Source organism: Protopterus annectens, chromosome 17.part0 (assembly GCF_019279795.1).
Source record: "Protopterus annectens isolate FY-2018-M chromosome 17.part0, PAN1.0, whole genome shotgun sequence".
Taxonomy (NCBI): Eukaryota; Metazoa; Chordata; order Ceratodontiformes; family Protopteridae; genus Protopterus; species Protopterus annectens.
In genome coordinates, this window is record NC_056751.1 from 535,753,132 (window position 1) to 535,778,311 (window position 25,180).

At 40.1% G+C, this 25,180-nt stretch overlaps 1 protein-coding gene across 3 annotated transcripts in view; it reads left to right on the forward strand.

Annotated features, from left to right (window-relative positions):
- LOC122791745 (galactoside alpha-(1,2)-fucosyltransferase 2-like) overlaps positions 1-25,180 on the forward strand; it is a 217,219-nt gene that overhangs the window by 35,172 nt on the left and 156,867 nt on the right. For all 3 annotated transcript variants that reach the window (XM_044059658.1, XM_044059655.1, XM_044059656.1), the window contains exon 2: positions 20,731-20,844. The gene's annotated coding sequence lies outside the window, so the exon portion shown is untranslated. The remainder of the gene's footprint in view (positions 1-20,730; positions 20,845-25,180) is intronic.

Genomic DNA, 25,180 nt, shown 5'->3' on the forward strand with positions numbered 1-25,180 from the left:
AGCTGGTATGAAGCCGTTGCTTAGACTATGAAAAGAGTACCCGATGGTGTTGCTAATTCATGTTGGAGCCCACGTAGGACACAGCCTGGGGTGTTATCTGGTCCCATAGGTGCTGTGTTTTTGGCCTTAGAGAGGGCATTTACATCCTGCTCTTTAGAGGTAGGGGACATGTGGCAGGGATGTCATGTGGTACATATGGCAGGGACAGGGGAGTGAAGTTTTCACAGAACCTGTCAGCCAGTAGGTTATATAGATCAGAGCATGTATATGTACCTTTAAGAAGCATTTCCAGATGTAAGCACATGCATATAAATAGTGAGCACATGCAGACAGCAGTGCCATCTTGAGAGAACAGCCAGAGTGTTAACATGTGTGAGTGTGGTATTCGGTCTGTTTATAAGTTTATCTGCATTTAAGTTACAAAGCCTCATTTCTGATGTGTTTGTGTGTAAATAAAGCTGCTTGAACAGAACCCATGAATGTTCGTTTGTTTTACCCTGACCAGACGAGTGACATGGTGTCAGAATTGGGATTAGAAGAGCTACTTCTAAGAGCCATGAGATGCAGAGTTGAAGGAGAAGGCAGACTAAGAAGTTGAGTGAAATGGACCTTAGACAAATGAAAAAGGGACAGAAGCAAGCTAAAGGTAAAGAAAACTGCACAAATGATTTGGCAAAGAAAATGAAACGGCACATTTATAATGCACAAAAACACATTATTAATCAAACGAGTATCACAAAATGTATTATTAATCAATAGAAAGGCACAAACCACATTATTAATTAAACAAAATGTTTGAAACTACAATATTTCATAAGGTTTGCAAAACAATTCATATGGGGCTCAGAATTACCTTTGGTTTGTATAACAAGCATGTTTAAAGTGAAATGCGCACAAAAAAAGTGTAATGAGCATGCTAACAGATTAAAAGGGTGGAACGAGTATAATAAAATGGCAAAATAAGCTTAAAGAGCAAGGCGAGTGCATGTTTTTAGTAAAAAAATGTGTTTGAGCACAAACTACTATTTTGCATTGACCAAAGCCATTCAAAGCATAACTAGAGTTGTTTGAAGTATCTCAGAGTGTGCAAAGTGTTTGCAGAGTGTGTGCTTATTGTGATGCAATTATTTCAAGGAGTTTGCTGTGTGCAAAAGTACAGTTATATTGGAAAGTGCAGTCAAAGTGCAGCCATTTTGAAAAGTTTCTTGTGCTGTGTGCATTTATTCGCACAGTGCTGCCATTTCACAGTGTTTCTTACACTGTAAAGCGTTATTTCACAAAGTACCATCATTTCAAAGTATTTTTTACACTGATAAGGAGTGGTTTCATAAAGTACAGTGATTTTAGAGTATTCTTGTGCTATGGAGACTTATTTGGTAAAGTGCAGTTATTTCAGAGTTTGTTGTGCTATTGGGCATAATTACAAGTACTGGCATAAAGTTCTGCCATATATATTTATGTATGTATGTTTGTACATAATTTCAAGCACCTTCACTATTGTGTGTTGATTTGGCAGAGACATTTCACAGACCAAGTCCACTTGTGTTTGATCATAATATAACAGAGAATTGGAGAGTATATGAGCAGGAATAAGATATTTTCATACAAGCAGTTTTTTCTGACAAAGATGCATGTACGAGGACATTCATTTGCTTAACTTAGCTGGGTCAGAAGCCTTTGAAAGAGAGTGTTCATTTGTGTATGCACCAGAAGTATATGTTGGAGAGGGGGAAACCACCATACTGTGGTACTGGCTGAATGAAGGGAGGATCCTGAGTGCTTAAAACATAAATTTAGAGAAATGTGCAAGCCCCAGACAAATGTTACATTAGAGAGGCACTTATTTTATACAAGAGACCAAAAGCCAGGTGAAACCTTTGCAGCTTATATCACTGACTTAAGAAATAAAGCTAAAACATGCAGATTTGGTGACTAGAAAGATGAGTTACTAAAGGACAGGCGTGTGTGTGGTGTTAATAGTGCTGCAGTGCGAAATATATTACCTTGTGACAGTGATTTAATGTTAAGCAAAGCCATAGAGATTTGTCAAATCCATGAGCTCACAGAAAGGCACAAAAGCATGCTTACAAGTGATGAGCATAGTTTCAACAGCCTCTAGAGCAAATGTAGTCAGTATGCAACACGTGGCAAGCAGAAACAGGCTTAAGCACATGGCAGCAGCAACCCATGAGGGGTTTCCTGGGAAAGTTCTTAGCTTTCTAGCAAGTTTCAAGACTAGCTCAGTAAGAAGGGCATGCTCAGTGCAGTATAAGGGTAACTCAGCAAAACCCAAGACAAATCTTATTGTTAACTGTCATAATTGTGGAGCCAACCATGAGTCTAAAAGAGAGAAATGCTTAGCATTTGGTCAGCAATGTCACAAATGTAAAAAATGGAACCATTTTCAAACGTTTTGTAAATCAAGCAAACCTCATTGAGTTAAGAAAGGTCACTCAAAACAGCAAGTTGATCATATAGACAGCTGCTTGAACAGAACCCATGAATGTTTATCTGTTTTATCCTGACCAGATGAGCAACATGGTGTCAGAAGTGGGATTAGAAGAGCTACGAGCCATGAGGTACAGAGTTGAAGGTAAAGGCAGACAAAGCAGGTTGAGTGAAACAGAGCTCGGACAAATGAAAAAGGACCAGAAATGGACTTAAGGTAAAGAAAACTGCATAAATGATTTATTTGGCAAAGAAAATGCAACTATGCATTTAGAAGGCACAGAAAGCATTATTAATTAAATGAGTATCACAAAATGTATTAAGCAAATGAAAGGCACAAATCCCATTATTAATTAAATGAAATGTTTGAAACCACAATATTTGATAAAACTAGCTGAGCTATTTATATAGGGTTCAGAATTATCTTTGGTTTTTGTGATAAACTGAGAGGCTGCCAGCCCAGCTAGGTAGAATTATGTAAATTATTCTATAATTTGTAAATATTAATATGATCCACAAGCTTGTTTCACAAATGTAAGAAAACTGTGTTATGAGCTGAACTTCAAGATTGTCACTACCATGCACCCTGCTGGAAGAAAGCAGAAATTTGTATAAACTCTATGCCTATGTAATGTATGTTTTATGGTAGAAATTGGGACATACAGAGTTAACTAGCAAACTCTAAGTAAATAAGCTAATAAGTAAAGAATTGTATGACTGTGCATCTCAAGATAAGAGACAGGATCTCTAGGCTAGGAGTTTCTTTCTATTGTCTTAAGACAGAGATCATTACTATGTTTCACATGTAAAGTGTCTTTTATTGCTCTGAGTTCCTGGCAGCTGCAGATCACAAAAAAAAATGTTAAATTTTAAGTTCTGTTAGTCTGGGAACTTAAACAGAGGTAACAAGAATGATGTAATCTGAAATGATTCAGCAGTAATGTGTTATCAATTTAAGGACCATCTCAGAGAGAAAGCGAGGGCATTTTGTATTTTGTTCTGAATCATACAACAACTCACCAGCACTTTGCTTTGCTCTGTAAGACTTAGATCTTAGTATTTCTCTTAGAGATAGGAATATAGCCAGATTAGTGTAGATGTTTTCTATATGTATATGAGACTGTTCTATAATGTTGCTTTAAAGTATTTCATGTGATTTCTGAACTCTCTAATGTCACTGTGTTGAGTTATTGAGTATTGTTTTGTGTTTTTATTATTAAATATATTTAAACATTTTATTTCTGACTGTTTTGTGTAGAGATAATTTAAGCTCTTAGAGTAATTGCATGTATTTGGTGATACTGTACAAGCCACTCCAGTAGCCTTGCTGTTCATCACACCTATGATTTGGATAATAGTAACATTGCAGAGTAGAATTGGACACCCTTTGGTAAGGGACTTTATGGTAGCTGATAAGTAGTGGTTGGTGGCAGTCAGTACTATCTTATAGTCTAGGCAGTAGAAGGCATAGCTAGTGAACCTGTGCCAGCCTTCCACAGGAGTGTCTGTGTGTTTGTATATAAATAAAATCTCAAAGTGTGTGTGTGTGTGTGTGAGCTAATTGGGAAGGGACACAAAGCACTGGTTATACAGAGCGGGTGCTAGAGGTTTTGGCTTGATCAATTGGTTGAGATCTGAACCCTATAGCTGTGCCAGTGGGGAGTCTTATTAGGGAACTGGAGAGAAACCAGCCCCAGACGAACTGTGATCTCTGTGTGCTATTAAGGGAAATTGTATTTTACTGCGTGTGTAACTTTTTATTCCACACATAAGACAGGATTGAGCACTTTCATTTACTAACGAAACTTCAGCAGAATCATTTTACTAGTTCCTTTACATCCTATTTAAAGACCCAACACCTTACCTATTGGCTGTAACTAGTTACAGCACTTCCATAACTTAAATCTCATTTTTTCCAATACTTTATTGCACAGTATTGTTTCAAGTAAGTTCAAATATAAGAGCTGTGTGACACACTGTATATATATATATATATATGTATATATATATATATATATATATATATATATATATATATATATATATATATATATATATATATATATATATATATATATATTCATGTTATCAATGTTTTTTTTAATGACTTGTTATAATAACTTTTTTATAACTTTGACTTTATATAACATTTTTATGACATATACAGACTGGAGAATTATTTGAACTTACTTGGAATTATTTGAACTAACTTGAATTATTTGGAATTATTTGTGTACAGTGAACACTGAAGGTGTTTTTGTACTCTAAATCAGCCATGCAGTGAACATTCAGAGTTCAGATCACAATTGTTTTATTTCTTTTGGTAGCTTATTTAGTCAGGGAGAGCAGGCAAGCATGTCAGCAAAGGAGTATGACAAGTTGACAAGGAGCCAGTTGGCTGAGATGTGCCATGTTAAAAGACTGGTGCATGGAAACCTGAGTAAAGTAGACATAATTGCGGCTTTAGTCACAGCTGTAGCCGAGAATAGCAACCAGGAGGATAATCAGACTGGCCGTGGAGATGTACAAAACTCAGAGAATGGACAGCTCAGCCTTTCTACAGAGGACTTAAAAATCTGTCTGGAGTTAAAGAGACTTGAGTTGGAGCCAGGTGTATGTAAATAGAAGCTGAGGAGAAGGATAGGCAGAGGCAACATGAAAAGGCAATGCTGACTCTTCATCAGAGTCATGGATGTAATGGGGAAGGGAGCAACCAAACCCCAGAAGCAACAAAGGTCAGTAAATTTCTTCCACAGTTTACAGAGGGGGATAATTTTGAAAGTTTCATTCATATATTTGAGAGGGTGCTGTGTGTGTACTTGTTATCCTCCCAATGTGCACGTCCCTTACTGGTGTTAGTGGTGAGGATTGAGGCTCTTTGATTACTGGACCAGTGCACGGGTGTCAAAGTTTGCATACAGAGTATGTTTAAAGTCAAATAGACACAAGAAAAGTATACTGAGCATGATAAGAGAATAAAAAGGTATAATGAGTACAATAAAAAGGGCAAAATAAGCTTAAAGGGCAAGGGGACTGCATGTTTTATTAGTGCAAAAATGTGTTTCGGCACGAACTACTATTTCGCATTGATCAAAGCCATTCAAAGCATAACTAGAGTTGTTCGAAGTATCTTAGAGTGTGCGAAGTGTTTGCATATTGTGTGCTTATTGTGATGCAGTTATTTCAAAGAGTTTACTGTGTGCAAAGTACAGTTATATTGCATAAATACTGAGCATATGCAGGCAGTAGTGCCATTTTAAGAGAACAGTAAGAGTGTTAACATGTATGACTGTGGTAGTCAGTCTGTTTATAAGTTTATTTAAGTTTAAGTTACAAAGCCTCATTTCTGAAGTGTTTGTGTGTACCTTTCCTTTTATGTTGCGTATGTAACTATAGATTGCCTTGTGATTGTCCATTGTTGAGGAAGCTAATCTGGACTCATAGATTGATTTGGATACTTCACAAGAAGTCTTATTTGCTTGTTTAAGCTAAGGAAGGACTGTTTCCAGTTTAGGAAGGTTCGCTCCCTCTTACTCTTAGCAATTTCTTCCTCTTATCGTAAAGCCTGTTAATTGCAGTTGTCCACCTGGCAGGTTTGTTGTTTCTGGAGGAACTTGTTTTGGTCTGATCAGGTATGGCTGAGACAATGCAGGTATACATGTATTCATATAAAGCATTGTTGTAGAGCTCTGCATTGTTGCCAGTTCCATCTGAGGGAGGAGGTGCAGTGAAGTTGTTTATACCATCCTATAATAAAAGGTTATAATCTGCTTTGGAGAAGTTTTTTAGTTTAGTTGCTGCTGGGGGTGGGGTTCAGGTGTGATAGTTACGAATTAGACCAATTTGTGGTCAGATCTCACAAGGGAGGACCTCACAGTGGGGGTGCTACAGTGGTCTGCCATGTTGGTAAGCGCCAGATCCAGGATATTGTCACCCCTTGTGGGGGGTATCAACCAGCTGGTTAAGGGCATTGGAGTTAATGAAGTCGAGAAACCTTTGGGCAAGTGAGTTTGAGCACAAGTAATTTACCCAGTCAGTGGATGGGTAGTTAGTCACCCAAAACAACAGTGTTTGGATGTATCTTGATAGACTCAAGTAGATCCAAATAAGCAGAGTGGGTGTCCTGTTTCATGGAGGGGGTCCTGTCACTGGCAATGACTTGAATATGTGTTCTTCTAACAGTTAATTGCACCTGAAGTGTCTCCAGGGAATCATACTGTTAAACCAATCTGGGGATGTATTTATCTTTAATGAGTATTGATACACTGCCTCTTTTAGTTTTCTCACCTTCAGTTTGAGGCCTATACGTGTGCAAGGAGGTGTAACCCGGTATGGCTGGGGTGCTTGCCACAGCCTTGAACCAGGTCTCTGTGACTGCACAAATGTCTGCGTCTTCCAAGGTGAGAACAGCTTCCAGTGAGTGCACATTCATGTTTAGACTCCTAGCATTTAGCAGCATAACCTTGAGGTTGTTTTTAAATGGGGTTTTTACATTGGGAATTTTGTCCTTGATACAATGCCTAAAAAGGCACTATGGGGTGGCAAGAGCCTTAGCCAGTAGCTGAAATCCCAGGGGTGACAGATGAAGACCATCTCTGGCAAAGCATTGAGGTCTGTCGATCATGTCATCCCAGGCATACAGATAGTGGATCCCCCTTAGAATGACACCAGAAGCTAAGTCAATTCTTGAAGTCAATCATTTTCTGTTTGTATTGAGGCATCACTCTAGATGAATGTACAATGCTGCTTAAGTCTAGGGACATACCTGCCTGAGACACATACTCCGAGAGCTCAGTCTTGTCTGTCTTCATATAGTCCAGAGAGGTACATCTCAAATCATTCACACCAACAAGGACTATGATGGAGTCATAACAGTACCTGTTGTTGAGACTTGAGTGCATGTGTGATATGGTGTATCCCGGCACCTGACAGATGTCTGACCATGACCTTTTCCTTATCCAGCCTGGTGAGAGGGACATCAGTGCGTCTCACAATGGAATCACCTATGACTAATATGTTTGGTTTTGTGTTTTGCCTTAAAGCTTTGACTGCTGAGACACTGATGCATATGAGCTATTATGTGTAAAGAGATTTGCAGAGGAAGTATTATGTGTACCATGCTTGTTTGTGTTTGGGAGGTCTCTGGTGTTTAGGTATGTTTCTGGTGAGGATCTCTGCATATGTAGGTATGTGTGATGTGGTTTTGGGTGGGGTAGATGGTGAGGAGTACATGCTGGCAACCCGCTCATTGTCATACTGTATGTACTGACTGGTATGTGAGAGCGCATGGATTCAAGGTTCTTAATATAGTTGCGTCTCTCACATGTTATGTTTGTGTGGACTAGGAGCAAAGGGTTGTCTGTGAACAGGAGGCATGTCTTCCAGGTTGGCTGGAGAAACTGTTGGAAATTGTCTGCTATATTGATATACATTTATATGATCAGGAAAAGAGATCACACTTAGGAGTGGAAAGAGATCACACTTAGGAGTGGCTAGTGGGTGAGAGGAGTGTTGGTACTACTGAGGCTAGGCTTGATGTTCACCTGACAGTAGAGCAGGGCCACTAGAAGCCTCTGGGGGACCACAAGCAAAGTCTTCTTCTTCTTCTTCTTTCAGCTTTTTCCTGGTTAGGGGTACCTGTCCGCTCATGATTGGCAGTGGAGTTTTACAGTGTCGAGTTGCCAGTGCATAGCCCAACCTTCCACAGAAGGCACACATGCACACACACACAAACACTCACACCTAAGGCCAATTTAGAGTGTCCAATCCACCTGCAGCATGTCTTTGGGATGTGGGAGGAAACTGGAGCACCCGGAGAAAACCCATGCAACCCCAGGGAGGACATGCAGACTCCGCACAGAAGGCACCCCAGTCAAGAATTGAACCGGAAAACCTCTTGCTGTGAGGTGACTATGCTAACCACTGCACCACCATGGCCGCCCGAGGACCACAAGCAAAGTGCTAAGGAAAAATTTAGCAAACAAAATGTTTGCATGTATAACCACTGCTACACGGCAGTACACAATGGAGCACTACATGCAAACAAATGGAAACGTGGGGCTTAAATAATTAAATAAAACAAGAAAAGTACCTTTTTTAGCTCAAACTAGCCAATAAGAATCCTCTCTCTGAGCTGTACTCTAATCACGATCAATTAGATGGGACCCAGAAAGCACTCTCCTCACACAATGGTGCAGAAGGTCGTCACGAACAGAGGTGGCTTGAAGTTGATGCTCAGAAGTTTCAAAACAGACCCAGAAATAGCAAACTTGGAACTGGGCAGTACTATAGCTGAATTGGTACAGTGTACAGTAGAATGTGACAAAAAATAGTTCAGACAATTCAAACAGACACTGAAATGCAAATACTGATTAGAAGTGCAATACAGGCACTTATAGTTAGTTAGACACAACTGATGCCTTAGATATTTCAATATCTCAGTGAAGAGCTGGTTTTATTGCTCAGTTGATTACCAAACAGTCTAGATTCAGTGAGTCTGAATCTAACCTGTGTTATAAAATGCAGAAGCACTAGAAATTCTAAGTGCATAAAATCACAGTCACAGCAGCAGAAAGCAGTCTAAATATTGCTGCAATTCACCAGGAATTCCCAGCATAGAAGGGTGTGGGCCACACTCTCCCACCACAAGAGTCTAGACCACAAACCTTCCTAGTGTGAAACAACTGGTTTTGGTGCACATGTGCTTAATCCAGAATTAAGACAATTCAGAGTAACAGACACAATAGGCCTTCAAGCAGCAATTTCCAACCAGAAGGGTGTAGGCTATCCTCTCCTGCCACAAGAGTTTAGACCACAAATCCTCCTGATGTAAAGTAACTGGTTTGGAGCCCAAGTGCTTACTTCAGAATAAAGACACTTAGAATAAGAGACACAATAAGCCTTTACCAGCAATTTCTATCTTAGAAGGGTGTAGGCCATACTGTCCTGCCACAAGAGTCCAGACTGCAACCCTTCCAATGTAAAATAACTGGTTTGGAACCCAGATGCTTAAACCAGAACTAAGATACTTTCAGTATAACAGACACAATGAGCCTTCAACCAGCAATTCTCAGCTTAGAAGGGTGTAGTCTATACTCTCCTGCCACAAGTGTCTAGACCACAAATCATCCTAATGTAAAATAACTGGTTTGGAAACCAAGTGCATAAACTGGAACAAAGACACTTAGAACAACAGGCACAGACGGCCGTCACCCAGCAATTCCCAGCTGAGAAAGTCAGAGGCTACCCTCTCCTCTCACAAGAGTGCAGACCACAAACCTTCTTAATGTAAAATAACTGGTCTGAATCCCAAGTCCTTTAACATAAACTAAGATGATAACAGTAACAATTACAATTTAATCAGGCTACTAACAAGCAGTAATAAAAGCAGCAGAATAAATGCAAGTGAACACTTTAAGAACAAGCAGTAAAAGCAAGATAAAGTAATAAAGTACAAAGAGACATAAAACAGTAAAAGCAACTGAATGAAGTTTTTTAAGTAATAAAGTAGGAAGATGTACAAAAACACTAAAAGCAGTAATTTTTTTGTTAAGTAGGAAGGGAGTAAACGGAAGATAATTCAAGGTCAAGAAACTAAGGGGGTGAACCTTCCCAAATGATCTCACATTACACAGTAGAATGAGCTGATGTGATAGGACTGGGAGGCGTGTCCAATGTCAAATTTATAATAGAGGTGAGCAACTCACAAGCCACCAACTTTTAAAAACTCAACAGCAATTGCACAGGTGGGTGGGAGCAAAATGGAAAAGAAACCTTGGAACTAAACCCCAAGATATGTTCACAAAGCATAGCAGAATAGCGTTAAAAACTACAACCTAAGAGCAGCACAGGATTGTTAAATATCACTGAAAAAATATATACTTAAATCAGCTTTACAAAAAATGGAGACTGAATCAGAACAAAAGTAAAGACAAGTAAGGAAACCTTGGAACTAAACACCGAGATATGTTCACAAAGCATAGCAGAATAGTGTTAAAAACTACAAGCTGAGAGCAGCACAGGATTGTTAAATATCACTGAAAAAATATAAACTTAAATCAGCTTTACAAAAAATGGAGACTGAATCAGAACAAAAGTAAAGACAAGTAAGGAAACCTTGGAACTAAACCCTGAGATTTGTTCACAAAACCCAGCAGAATACTGTTGTTAACTAACTGAGTGATTGTCCCTCTCCAGTGTCAGTGGTGAGAATTCAGGCTAATTGATTACTGTCACAGAGAGGAGATGTCACATATTGGTGGCGTAGTGGGTCAAATGGCACAGTGGTGCAGTGTCTTGCATTTTTACCTCACAGCAAGAGGTTCTTCACTTTGATTCTTGACTGGGGTGCCTTCTGTGTGGAGTCTGCATGTCATCTCTGCATTTGTGTGAGTTTCCTCCTGGTGCTTCGGTTTTCTCCTATGTTGCAAAGACATGCATCAGGAGCATTTCTTCCAGGGCCTCTGCTGAAAATTGGCTTGTTCCAAGTCGGACTTTCCCAGTAAACAAATGTTAAATAAATAAATATTAATTGAATTTCTGTAGCCTGTAGGCAGTTGTCACTGAAGGTGGGTATACTCTGAAGCAACAACAAGGTAAACATACTGAGTTTAATTTTCATAACAGTTTTTATTTATTTTTTAGTTTAGTTTAGTCAGGAAAAACAGGCAAAGATATCAGCAGAGGATTATGGCAAGCAGACAAAGAACCAACTGGCCAAGGTGCGTGAAGCTAAAGGACTGGTACATGCCAACCTGACTAAAGAGGAAATTATTTCAACCGTAGTCACAGCTCAGACCATCAACCAGGAGGATAACCAGTCTGGTGATGAGGATCTGCAGCCATCAGAAACAGGCCAGTTCACCGTTTCCTCAGAGGACTTAAAAATCCATCTAGAGTTAGAGACTTGAACTGAAAGCCAAATGGTTGGAACTAGAATCAACAGAGAGACTGTGGTGCTTGGAGGCTGAAGAGAAAGAGAGACTGCAGTGTTTGGAAGTTGAAGAGAATGAGAGACTGCGGCATTTGGAGGCTGAAGAAAATGGGAAGCAGCATCAACATGATAGGGAGATGCTGACTCTTTGCCAGAGTCATGGAGGTAATGGGGAAGGGAATAAATGAACCCCAGAAGCAATAAAGGTCAGTAAATTTCTTCCACAATTTACAGAGGGTGATATTTTTGATAGTTTTATTCATGTATTTGAAAGAGTATGTAAACAGTATAATGTTGACCAGGGGCTCTGGGTACAGTTCCTGACCCTCTTACTCCATGGTAAAGCTGTAACTGCTGTTTCTAAATTGCCTTATTGATTGTTTAAACTATGATAAAGTAAAGAAATGTTTACTTGAATGTTTTAACACCTGAAGCTTACAGAAAAAAGTTTTGTGAGCATAGATGCAAGGCAGGTGAAAGTGTGTGTGATTGTTTTGCTGAGTTAAGCACTTATTTTCATAGGTAGGCGAGTTGGTGTCAGGTCACCACTTTTGAAGGGCTGGCAGACGTTTTGATGAGGGAACACGCCTGTAGCATTTTGTCTGAGGACATGAGAATCTGGTTGGCAGACCAAGAGTGTAAGTTTGCAGATGAGCTGGGGAAAAGGGGATCTCTACTTAGCAAGCATGGCAGAACTGCACAGGAGGGGGATACCCAGTGCTGCACATGGATATAAGGGAACCCATGTGGGCAGCCTAAACCACTCCAAATGAGTCCACCAGTAACAGGGGAAGCCACTAGTTCAGGTACATGGCCAGGATCAAGGGTTAAATGTTTTAAATGTAACCAGTGTAGCCATGTATCATATAGATGTCCACAGAGGCGAGGTGGGGAAAAAAAGCTGGGGAGCCAGAAAGTGGGAGTAACAGTATACCAGTGGTAAGTTGTCTGGAGACAACAGGGGTACAAAACTATTACCAGAGGTTATATCCTAGCTTAGTGGATGGAAAATAGGCCACTGCTAAGAGATACATGACCTCTGACATAACCATTGTGAAGCATGCAGTGGTTAAAGACGAGCAGCACTTGCTTGCGCAGTTCACTCCAGTCAGAGCTTTAGAAGGGACCCTATTCCAAATGCATTTGGCCAGGGTTCACCTTGACAGAGAGGGTGGAAAAGGAAGCAAGCAAGTAGGCAGACCTCCCAACTGTCCCAAATTACTCTGTTTTTGCCGAGTTTTGGGGTTCCAGTAATGGGGTGCCACGATTCCCGAGTGGCACCCCTTCATTTCCGATTTTTTTTTCAGTCTAATTTTTAGATTTTGCGCTATCAGAGCTGACGTCATCACATGCACGATGACGTCAGCCTGTCGGAATTAAGCTCGGATGTGCACGTCTGCTTGAAGAAGACTGCCGAAGGAGTTGTGTCTGGCGGGCTTGCTAGTATCAACGTAGGATTTGCTGGTTTTATTTACGAATGAACGCCATAACTAATGGATTTATTTGGATGAACGTGGTCTGGGCAGAACGGATTCTAAGGTACCTAATAGGGAGAGAGAGAGAGAGAGTGTGTGTGTGTGTGTGTGTGTGTGTGTGTGTGTGTGTGTGTGTGTAAAACACACCTTGAATACCTGCAGCTCTAGTAACATTCTTAAATAAGCAATTGAGTAACTGTGTGCCCAACATTAGCAAGCCGGTCAGAATATTGTTATAGTATCAACATGTCATTCTACACGCTTTATGTGGCTGAGCTGGTAAAACTTCCTGCTGAATACTAGAGCTTTGGGTGTAAGAACTGGCTGGGTATGGAACATAAGCTAATGTGGTTATAGTTACTGTTAAGATAAGCCCTGTTTTTTTTAGGTATTTTTGTAGGCATTGCCTCAACATTATTTTTGAGATTGAGCTTTTTGTCATGTTGCATTTTCCCCTGGACATTGGAGTGATTTAATGATGCTAATAGCAAGTTAAATGTGTGAAAGTAGATTTTTGTCTGAAAATGGCAAGCAGTCAACCATTGCAAATCATTATAACTGTTCTCTGAAACTCTAAACAATGTACAAAGGAGGTTGTATGGTTGCTGAAGCTAAAATGAATTAAGTACAGGGAACAGTTTTATACCTGGTAGGATCTTTAAAATGAATTTATTTTATTAATGGTAGCAAAGACATGCACAGTATTTTGCATGGTAGCTACCCTTAGCATTGTCTGTACTGGAACATTTTCCTAGCTGTAGTGTAGTTCATTGCATTTTAGGTCATTGTGCTATAGACTCAGTTAAAGGTTTCCAGAATGACATCTTGTAACCATGTCATTGCTGAGTTAACTGTTAACTCGCATAAGCAGACCATGGAGCAACTTTACTTTAAATTTCTCCTGACCAGTAAGAAAAGTATTAGCTATCAACCTGACTTGTTTTCATTATCATTTTATATGTAATATAATTTTTACTAGAAAAAAACATTATTTTTCTGTGGTCAGCTACAATTTCAAATGCAATAACACTGTTTTGGGTAAAAGTCTAATAGCCAAAGTCCAGTTCTCTGCAACAGTTTATTTTATTTTATTTTAATTTATCTGTGTGTGTGTGTTTCAATTATCAGGCCTGGAAACATAGATCTAAATGCATTTGAAATAGCCGTGCATGATTCTATCCTAACTAGAAGGTGGTAAGGTGCATTGTAGTATAATTGCTTCTTAAGAAGTATATTGCAGTGCTTCTTAAAAAAAAAGTTTGCTAATGTATAAATATAATATTGGGAATCAAACATATGCCCCTGCTTGTCTAAAGTGTGCATTTCCTTAATTATTGTATTATACAATTCTTGAATTCTAATGTTCTTTTTTGCTTTTTTCATTATTATAGATTGATTATATTTTGGCACTGTGTTGTTAATATTTTAAAACTTTGCACTGACATATTGTATGCATTTGTAATACTTCATTTTGTCTATGTCTGTGCTATTCTAGCAGCTTGATAGTGCTTAAACAGGATTATGTCTATACATCCAGTAAGAAACGATTGATATAAAGGAGGACTCGGAACAGTCAGAAGGTAAATGTTTGTGGCCCTCATCAAGAAAGGACAAACAAGATCTTGCATATCAGAACATCCTAAATAAATTAATGGAAGTTATGCAACTGTAAGGAAATCTAACAAAAATAAAACTCACAGACTGTGGCAGACTGTTTTATTATTCATATAGATTTGCATTGGAGGGATGCTTAATTAGGTTGTCTTTTTTTCTGACTTGGGAGCATAATCATGCTACTCCATGAGCTCCGTGTTTTTTTTATAATTCAAAAAAAAAAATTCACATCCTTTCATTGCAGTGCTGCACCTTATCAGACAATGAGTAACCTGCACGCGTGATCTCAACCTGCTCTGTGACATTAACAGGACTTGTTGGTGGCTTGTGTCACAGAGACTTCCCATCTGTAGAATAGACTCCTTCTCTACGTCAAGCAGAGTACCTCATTATCTCTTTTTAAGCACAATCTGGATAACTGGATGGAAAACGGAAAATACACCCCTGGGATTCCACCTGTGTCTCTGCTAGACTGGGGCATTGGATGCTGACTTGGCTAAACATGGGCTAAACTCTTTGCTAGGCTTATAAGGGCCTCAGTTCCAATTGCCTAGTAACTTCCTATGGTCCTATAAATATACCTTGGGCCCTGGATGGTTTAGAAGCCAGGTTTCTACCGCTATTTACTTTACAATTATTGAACTTTATCTGCCACTGGCCAGAAGATGCATTTTCTTTGAATATGAGTTTCAATGAATGTGAGTTTCAAGGGCAGAGAACTTTTAATGCTAAGTCCATTTTCATTGTGAAACTGTATTGCTTTGTTTAGCAGATATCTATTGGTGTTTGTGCATTGGGCTGTAAAATGTAAAAATAAAATCCAAATAATCATTGTAGAAGTAAAGCAGTATGCACACATTAGTGCTTATGGTAAATGGGGCAAAATAGGCAGGTAATGGGGCACTGGAATGACTGCAGGAAGACTCTGGTGCTATATTTTGGTTGTCTGTTCTTCAGTTTGCATTTGAAAGTTGATACCCCACAATTCCAGTAGAGTGGGCGTGGTTACATAATAATGTATGCAGATTTTATGTTAATCAGCATACAGATTTGTACCTATTTTTCATGGGCCTTGTCCAGATGTGTTTGAGGATATCCCTGCAGATGTCTTGATAAGGAATGATTTTGATTATGTGGGACATTGTGTGCGTGCAGTCACATGCGGTCAGGCTTAGAGACAGGCATGTGGGGCTGGTAGCCTGGGGAATACTCAGACAGACCCCACACGTGAAGCCAGGGCTGGTGAGGTGGCTATTTCAGGGAGGGAGCTGCCCTGTAGTAGTGAGCCTGAAGGTGAGCCACAGCTGCTAGTAGGTACTGATGTTCCCTTGGACAGAGTGACTCTAAGGGCAAATGTGAGTGGTAGTACCCAGGCTGACAGTGAGTCAGACTTCCTGTGTAAAGGGACTTGAGAAGGGTCACAAAGATTGAGTTGAGATAGGCTCAGCTATCGGACCATACACTAAAAGGTTTGAGGGAGGTAGCTAGGGAGGCACCTGATTCTGAAGGAAAAGGGGAGTCTGTATACTGGAACAAAGGGTTACTGTATAGAAAGTGGACCCCTGAGGGAGGACTCGAGGGTGAGGTAATACAGCATTTGGTAGAGCCTAGAGCCTACTGTCTGGCACTTCTAGCAGTAGCACACAACATTCCTTTGGCAGGTCATATGGGCATAAAGCATACCAAGAGATGTATTATGCAGAACATTTATTGGCCTAGGATTGCAAGGAATGTAACACGGTACTGTAGGACTTGTGATCAGTGCCAAAAAGTAGGGAAGGCAGGAGACAAGGTCAAGGCTCTTTTTATGCCTTTGCCTGTGATTGAGAAGCCATTTCAAAGGGTAGCTATGGATATTTTGGGAAAAAGTATATCCTGGTGGTAGCAGATTATGCTATTAGATACCCTGAGGTGGTGGCTGTGTCCTCCATTGAGGCAGAGAAGGTAGCAAATGCTTTGTTAGAGATTTTCAGCAGGGTAGTTTTCCTGTGAGAAATACTGACTGACAGGGGTGCCAGTTTCATGTCAGACTTATCTGTGGAAGTGCTGTGGGGTGAAGAATCTAAAGACCACACCCTACCATCCCCATACTAATGGTCTTCTGGAGAGGTTAAACTCTCCACTAAAGACCATGCTATGGGCATTTTCAGAGCAGTTTGAGAGAGTGTGGGACAAATATTTGCCCCATCTACTGTTTACATATAGAGAGGTACCCCAGGAATCCACAGGTTTTTCACCCTTTGAGTTCCTGTATAGGCATAGGTTGAGGGGGCCTTTAGATTTGACTTGTGATGAGTATGAGGGTGAGTGTGAATCCCACAAGGAATCTGTTGTGGCATATGTCCTAAATGTCAGATCAAGGCTTGGGGAGCTCATGGGCTTGGTTCAGGAGAACCTGGAAGGAGCCCAACAGCAGAAAAAGTTATCATATGACAGGAATGCTGGAGCCCAAGTATATGCTGTGGGACAGCAGGTTATAGTTCTCATTCCTATCAGACACAGTAAACTGCAGGCACCTTGAGAGTGACCCTTCAAAGTGGTAAGGAAGGTCAGTAGTGTTAACTGCATGATAGAAGTGTTAGGCAGGAGGCAGGGCACAAGTTGTACCATGTTAACATGATGAAGCGTTACCATGACAGGGAGACCATTATGGTAAGTATTTGCAGTAGGTGGCAGGAGGAGTCTGAGGGGGAACTATGGCTACATCGAAACAGTCAGCAAAATACCAAGTTACTAAGGTGGAGCCTAGAGTTGCAGTCATGTGACATGACAGTGCAGCACTGTAGTGGGTTCAGCAATGTCAATGAAGATGGGTTCTCAAGACAGGGTATGGGTTGAAGTTTTTCCAGACAGGCTCATTCCTCTCAAGCAGTGCTTCTCAAGGGTCATTTGAAAACTAGCTTGAGTCTTCAAAGGGGAGAGAGATGTAATGTAATTTTCCTCTGTTGAAACTTGGTTATCCGATGCCAATTAATACTCAACCCAAACAAAACTAAACTACTCATCTTCCAACCCACCAAACATACTCAAAACAACTCTCACTTTAACATCACAGCAAAAGACAACACCACTATATACCCAACTTAACACACCAAATTGCTAGGAGTGGAAATAGACAATAAACTAAAATTTGACATTCACATATCCATGACCATAAAAAAAGTCCACAAAAAACTAGGAGCGTTATACAGAAATAAGCATCTTCTCACCAAAACAGCAAAGATTTCAATAGCAAATTCCCTCCTTATCTCCACCCTACTTTATGCCTCTCCAATATATACCAACCTAAGGCAATGCGATCTAAACAAGCTAGAGACCTGCTATAACAAAATTGCCAAATTCGCCACAGGGGCATCCTACTGTAGTCACCACTGTCTCTCACTTGCTGAACTGGGCTGGCTTGAACTCCCACACCTCCTTCAATGGTATCAACTGTCACTCGCCCACAAACTAGTAAACCATCCACTAAATGTCCCATCCCTCCAGAATCTACTCCAACCCTATCGCGCCACCAGACCACTAAGATCCAGCAACAAAAATCACTTGCAGATCACTAAAGCCAGTAACTCTACTGGTGAAGCACTATTCTCTTGCACCATAGCCAAATTATGGAACTCTCTCCCACCCACAATTACCTCCGTACCATCATGCACCCACTTCAAAACTTTACTAAAAGCGCACCTAAAAACATGCTGGTTATGCCCTTGCAACTCCCACTCTAATATCACCCACCTCATCCAACCACTACTACCTTTCTTTCCACTCCATTAACTACCTTGATTATAGCAAGCTCAGATGCTCATAAGCCTAGTACTTATACAGCAGGAACTTCTTATTTTAACATTTGTTAATGACTGTTATGTACTTCACAGATAAAGATTCTAGTTGTCTACTGATGTACTATGTTCTTCATCTGTAAATATGTTTTAAGTAATTGCTATGTAAATTGTTAATCGCTATGTAATCCAATGTAACTACTGTCTGTTTATTTTAACTGTGGAGCTTTTCTCTCCAGGCCTCCGCTGAAAATGGACCTACGTCCAGTCGGCCACTCCCGGTCAACAAATATAAATAAATAAATAAATAAAATAAATAATGATGTGAGGTATTGCCAGCTATGCCAGGAGAAGTAGGGCAGTAAATGTGTAACATATGCTAGCATAGCTAGCAGGAATTTTGTAAAGAATTATATGTCATTTGTTTATCAAACTGATTTGTACAGATGCCTTTGCTGAAAATGTATTTGTAAAGTTGCTTGTGTTAAAAATGTATCAACAGTATGGCCTGCTGGACAGAAAATAAATCTACATGTATATCAGATTATATTGTTATAAATAGGATACTGGAAGAGAAGAGGTTAATCTCAGTCTAGTTGACTTGGAAACATAATAAGAAATTAAATTACTTAATTTAGGCCATAAAGATTGTATCTTACACTTCTGATTGCAGCCAGAGATGCAATGTCTATAAAAATAATGGTTTGCTAGTCTCTGTAGGAAGAGAAGAAGCATTAAATTGTTTTACAGCTTCCAGGTGATGTAATAAACTTTAGCAAAGCTGAAGATATGTATTGTAACATGTATGTGCTAACTCCTGGCAGCTTATAGCAATGGGGGCAGCATGGGAACCAGACGTCTGACTCAGAAGATCAGATGTATGTGATATCATTCTGTAATCTAGGACAACAATGACATTTTAATACAGGATGAGAGAGAAGTCTGTAGGCAGTCTGTTTTTAGAACCAGACAAAAAAGAACCCCTCACCTACTTCATCTTGCATTGCTCCAGTAAGTGAACCAGGGAGTAGTAATTCTTTAGATCAGTCAGGAAAATATAGTGAGGTTAGTTAAGTACTGTTTTTCTGTATCTCTGTGAATCTATTCATCTGTGCTATTTTAATATTTACTGTGACTGAAACTCTGGTGTTTACTGTAAATAGATATTTAGTATTTTCATGTTCTTTCATTATTTATTATTACATATATTTAAACTTTTCATTGTGGCCAGTGTTTTAGAGAATATTTTATAATTTGAGATTACTTGTATCTGTTTAGTGACACACTAGTGTGGTCACTGCTGATAAAGCCTTACCGCACTGGCCAAACACTATAATTTGGATCAATATTAATTTCACTCAGTATAATTGGGTACCCTTGTAAGAGCCTTGGAGCAGCTGGCTTTAGATTGTCTGATGGCTATAACCGACTTATAGTCTGGGCAGAAGGGGGTATAGCTAGTAAATTTGTGCCAGCCTTCAAATCTCAGAGTGTGTGTGTGTCAGCTGCTTGGAGCAGGGACATGAAGCACTGGTTTTACAGAGAGAGTGGTGGAGGACTGGGCTTGGACACTTGGCTGAGGACTCATCTCTATGGCTGTGCCAGTGGGGGGGGGGGTCTTACTGGGGATCTGGAGAGAAAGGAAAACAAGCCCCCAGACTGAGTGTGTTCCCTGTGTGCTGTTAAGGGAAATTGTGCTTGATGCAGAGAGGTCTGCATCTGGAAATACTTAGTGTATTTATTTGTATTCCAAGTGAACGTCCCTCTCCAGTGTCAGTGGTGAGGATTCAGACTCCTTGATTACTGGTCCAGAGAGGGGATGTCACAACATCCAGTAAGAGTTTGTGCCCAGGGCGACTGCCCTCTTTGATCCATTGTTGTTTAGTTGGATGGAGCTACACCTGATCAATAGACTCTTTATTAGGCCTGTAAACTTTGTGACAGTAAATGTCAGTGAACATGTTCAGAATTTTAAAAATAAAATGCAAGGGTTGATAAGAAGGTTAAAATTATACTAAGAGGAATGATACAATATACAGAATGGTTATATCTGAAATAAACTAACTGATGGTTGAAATTCATAAATGAAAAAATGTCATAAATTTAGTGACTACGTGTAGAGGTATTGTTCACATTTTTAAGCATTTTATTATATATTCATTTTTGAATCAGCATTACTTATTTTCATCTGTAAACCTTTTAAATTTACTTTTGTATTATCATTATATGCTGCTTCATCTGTATTATATGTTTTGTAATCTACTTTGTTTCTCCTATCATTCCAATGCACTTCATCACTAGTGCAAGTCCACATTCACCACTGACAAATTTGTGCTTTTCTTATACTTTATTGCCATTTCTTTAAAGCACATTATAGTCTAAAACTAGCATGTGATACTTATGTTTCTGATGCCAGCGTATTGACCTGAACAAACTTAAAAGTTTTTCGATCCTGACATTTTTCCTTCATATTTTATTTATGCAGTTGTGTTGATCCCTTACCATGATTATTAATCAGATGAATTTGCAAAACAGTGGCAAACGTAGTTCTCAGAGAAGAGTTCATAATGGGCAATAATTATTTAAGATCTGCATAAAGGTAAGTTACAGATATGTTTTAAAATATCATAAACAAAAATGTTGCTCTTGCACCTATGAAAGCCGCACTGAATAGTCGCAGCATAGTCGTGTTTTGAAATTGTAATCCCACATTTTAAACACACACACACGCGCACATATATAGATATATAGATAGAAATACGCCTACACACACACACACACATTCATACCCCTTCAGTACTTTAATTGTTCTTACTAAGTTCTTTCTTTAAAGATACATTTTCTGTTGTATCATGAACTCACCTTTCAAGCACACACTGCATAATGCCACATTTCTATAAGTTTGTAGTGACATCTACAGTGATGTGTGATATATGTAGTTAAATTAAAAAAGCCGGTAGATCATAGTAAAGGTTGAATCTCTGTTAAGTTGTATTGGAAAATAAAAGAAAAACTGTGGAAAAATACTTTCTACAAAGCTGTTTAGCTTAAACAAATACTTTCCAGTAATTGGTTCTCTCTCTGCTAGGCTGAGAGATAATAATAATCAGCCAATAATGACACAGATTACTACAAAAAAAGATCTATTCACTTCAGTAATCAACTCTTTCCTGGACAAAATTTGGAACTTTCTCTCACTCTAAGAAATACAATTAATCACCAACTGTTTTAAAGCAGAAATCAAAAGAATACTTAAAATATACCTGACTGTGTACATGCACAGCTCCTGTGTTTTCCTATTCTTTTCAAGCACTACATCCTCAGTTATTGGTCCAAATTCTTTTCCTTTTTCTCTACTGCTCCACCTTCTTCCTTCTACATCCCCTAAAGCATTCTTTCTTGCATCTTAACACTAATCCTCCATTTCCTCATTTTCTCTCTTGCCATATTCATTTCCAAATATGATTCATTGCTCTTTACATGATGCTGGTATTAATTAACAGTACTCTGTTTCAGTTTTTGTATATTTGTTACTTACTTGCATGCCTCTGTTTATTATGTTCTTTATGTAATGTAATGTTTCCAGAGAATTTCTCCCAGGCCCCTGCTGAAAAGGGTTGCTTTCTGCCCCGTCAGACTATGTCAGTAAACAAATGCAATAAATAGACACACAGATGTGCCCCTCACCAGGCTGGATAAGGAGAAAGTCACAGTTAGTTGTTTGTTGGTGCCAAAATCTGTCGTATCACCCATGCACTGAAGTCTCTCAGCAGGTACTGTTATGACCCTGTCATAGTCCATGTTGGCATACATGACTTGACACGTACCTCCCTGGACTATATGAAGATTGAGACATTGAGCTCGCTGAATATGTGTCCCAGGCAGGTATGTTCCTAGCCTTAAGCAACATTCTACTTGTCACCTAGAATGATGCCAAATTACAAATAGAAAATGATTGACTGTAACAATTGGCTTAGTTTCTGGCATCATTCCAAGGGGATCCAGTACCTGACAGCCTGGGATGACATGCTTGACAAACCATGATGCTTTGCCAGAGATGGCCTGCATCTGTCTCCTCTGAGCTTTAGGCTCCTGGTAAAGGCTCTTGCCTCCCCCATAGTGCCTTTTTTAGGCAATGCCATGAGGTCAAAATTACCAACATGAAAGTTTCATCAAAACGTAAATTAAAGGTCATGCTGCTAAATGCTAGGAGTCTAAACATGAAAATGCACTCACTGCAAGTACTCTTAACTCTGGAAGATGCTGACATTTGTGCAATCACAGAAACTTGGTTCAAAGCTGCGGAGAGCAGCCCAGCCATATCAGGTTATTCATCCTATCATAGATCTAGACTCCAAACCATGGGCAGCAAAGCAAAAGGTGGTGGAGTTGCAATGTATATAAAGGACATACACACCTCCAGGCTGATGTACAGGAAGCACTCAAGGTGCAGTTAACAATTGAGAAGACCCCTATTCAAATCATAGCCAGCTATAGGCCTCCAACTTTGACTCAAGATCCACACTCCACCTATCTGCACCACTTCAAGTCTATCAAGATTCAACCCTTTACCCTGACCATGAGTGACTTTAACTATCCAACCATAGATTGAAGAAATACACAAATGCCCAGAGATTCCTTGATTTTTTTCAGTGCAAATGCCTTGAACCAGTTGGTTGACACCCCCACAAGAGTTGAAATTATCTTGGACTTGGTATTAACCAACATGAGTAACCACTGCAACATCCCTACAGTGCCATCATCCCTGGTAAGATCCGACCACAAAGTGGTTACTTTCGAATTCACCATCTCACCCAAACCCACCCTAGCTAGGGTCAAACAAAAAAACATCTCCAAAGCTGAGTACAACCTCCTGAGGGAAGATGTAAACAGCTTCACAGCTCTCTCCCCCTCCATAGGAACTAGTACATATGTCCAAACCTACAACAAAGTACTACATGAGCATTTATATAGCTGCATGGAATTAAGAGTACCTGACAGGACAAAATCATCCTCCTTAAGAAAGAGTAAACCTGTAATAAAAAGTAAAAATTGTTGTCCAGGACCAAGAAAGGAGGAGGTGCTCAATTGGAAGCAATCTCTCCTTAGCCTGAACAAGCAAATAAGAGCACTAGTGAAATCCTCCAAAGTAAACTTTGAGTTCAAACTGGCCACATTTACTAAAGAAAACCATAAGGCCTTCTTCACATATGTCCGCAGTCTCAAAGGAAGCACCTAGATCTGCTCAGAAGAGGTGGTCAATAACACCACATACACAAATACTGTAGACATAGCTAACCTGCTGACAGACAGGTTCAGTGAAAACTTCACCCCTCTGTCCCCCCATTACTAAATCAGAACATCCCCACTACCTGCCCCCTCTGGTTATTTCTAGGGAGCAAGTCATCACTGCCCTCTCAAAGGCAAAAAATACAGCCTCCATGGAACCCGATAGCATCCCAGGCTGCATCCTACATGAACTCAGGCAGGAACTTGCAGCACCATTAGGCACCCTATTCAATCAAAACCTGAGTATTGGCTTTGTCCCAGCTGAGTGGAGAACAGCCACTGTCATCCTTTTACACAAAAGTGGAACATCCACCGATCCAGGAAATTATAGACCCATCAGCCGAACTAGCCTTATCTGCAAGGCCATGGAATGGATTATCATGGACCTCATTAACAGGGACACTGGCAACTTCAAACACTCGAGCCCACAACACATTTTGGGTTCATCAAGGGGATGTCATGCCTGTTAAATCTGGTTGACTTTTTTGAGACCGTCACCAAAGCCATGGACGTGGGGAAGAGAGTGCACACTGCGTACCTTGACCTGGCCAAAGCCTTTGATACTATTCCCTACTCAGGTATAATAGATAAACTCTCTCAACTAGGCATCAATCCATATTTTACCAGATGGGTAGCAAAATGACTCACTGATAGAACCCACATAGTCAAAATAGGGGAAGCCACCTCAAGCAGTAGACCCGTAATGAGAGGTGTATCCCAGGGATTGGTCTTGGGGCCTCTGCTGTTTGGGATATACTTTTCTGAGGTGCAGGCAAAAACCAGTGGGCTGTGGCTGGCCAAGTTTGCAGATGACTGCAAGCTGGGTGCTGTTGTTAATTTCCCTAGTGATATGGACAATCTCCAAGAAGGTCTCACCCAAACAATGACTGGTGCCAGAAACATGGCCTCAGACTGAATACCAAAAAATGCATCATCATCATCATCATCATCATCATCATCATCCCCTTTGGGGAGAGTGATGTCCCCCACAAATTATCACATTAATAATAAGGTCCTAAACACGCAACAGTCATGAGGGACTTAGCCACCCAGGTTGATAGCAAGCTGAGTTTTGACTACCATATTGCTCCATTGTACAGAAAGTTTTCTACATGGCCCACTTCATTAGTAAGGGTATCTCATTCAGGGACAAGGTAGTCATAACATCCTTGTATTCTTCCCTTATTACATCCATTATTGAGTACAATATCCCTTTTGGCATGTACCTCACAAAACACATGCAGCAGCTGGAGAGACCACAGAGGTTCCTCACCAGGAGAATCCAGGGCCTTAAACATCTACCCTACACAGATAGGCTAAAGGCCCTGTACCTCTAATCAGTCTCTTACAGACTCCTCAGTGGTGACCTCTGTCTGGCATACAAAGCAATCTCAGACCCCACCTTGATGGGACTGCTGCATATTCGCAAGTCAAGCTCCACTAGTGTAATCCACATGCATGTCCTCAACCTGGGCTGTGACATCAATAGAACTTGCTGGCGTGACAGATTTGTGTCCCAGAGACACCCCCTTTTATGGAATAGACTCCCTCTTCGCATTAAGCAGAGTACCTCATCCCTTTTTAAGAGAAACCTGGATAACTGGATGGGGAACAGAAAATACTCCCCTGGGATTTCACATGTGTTC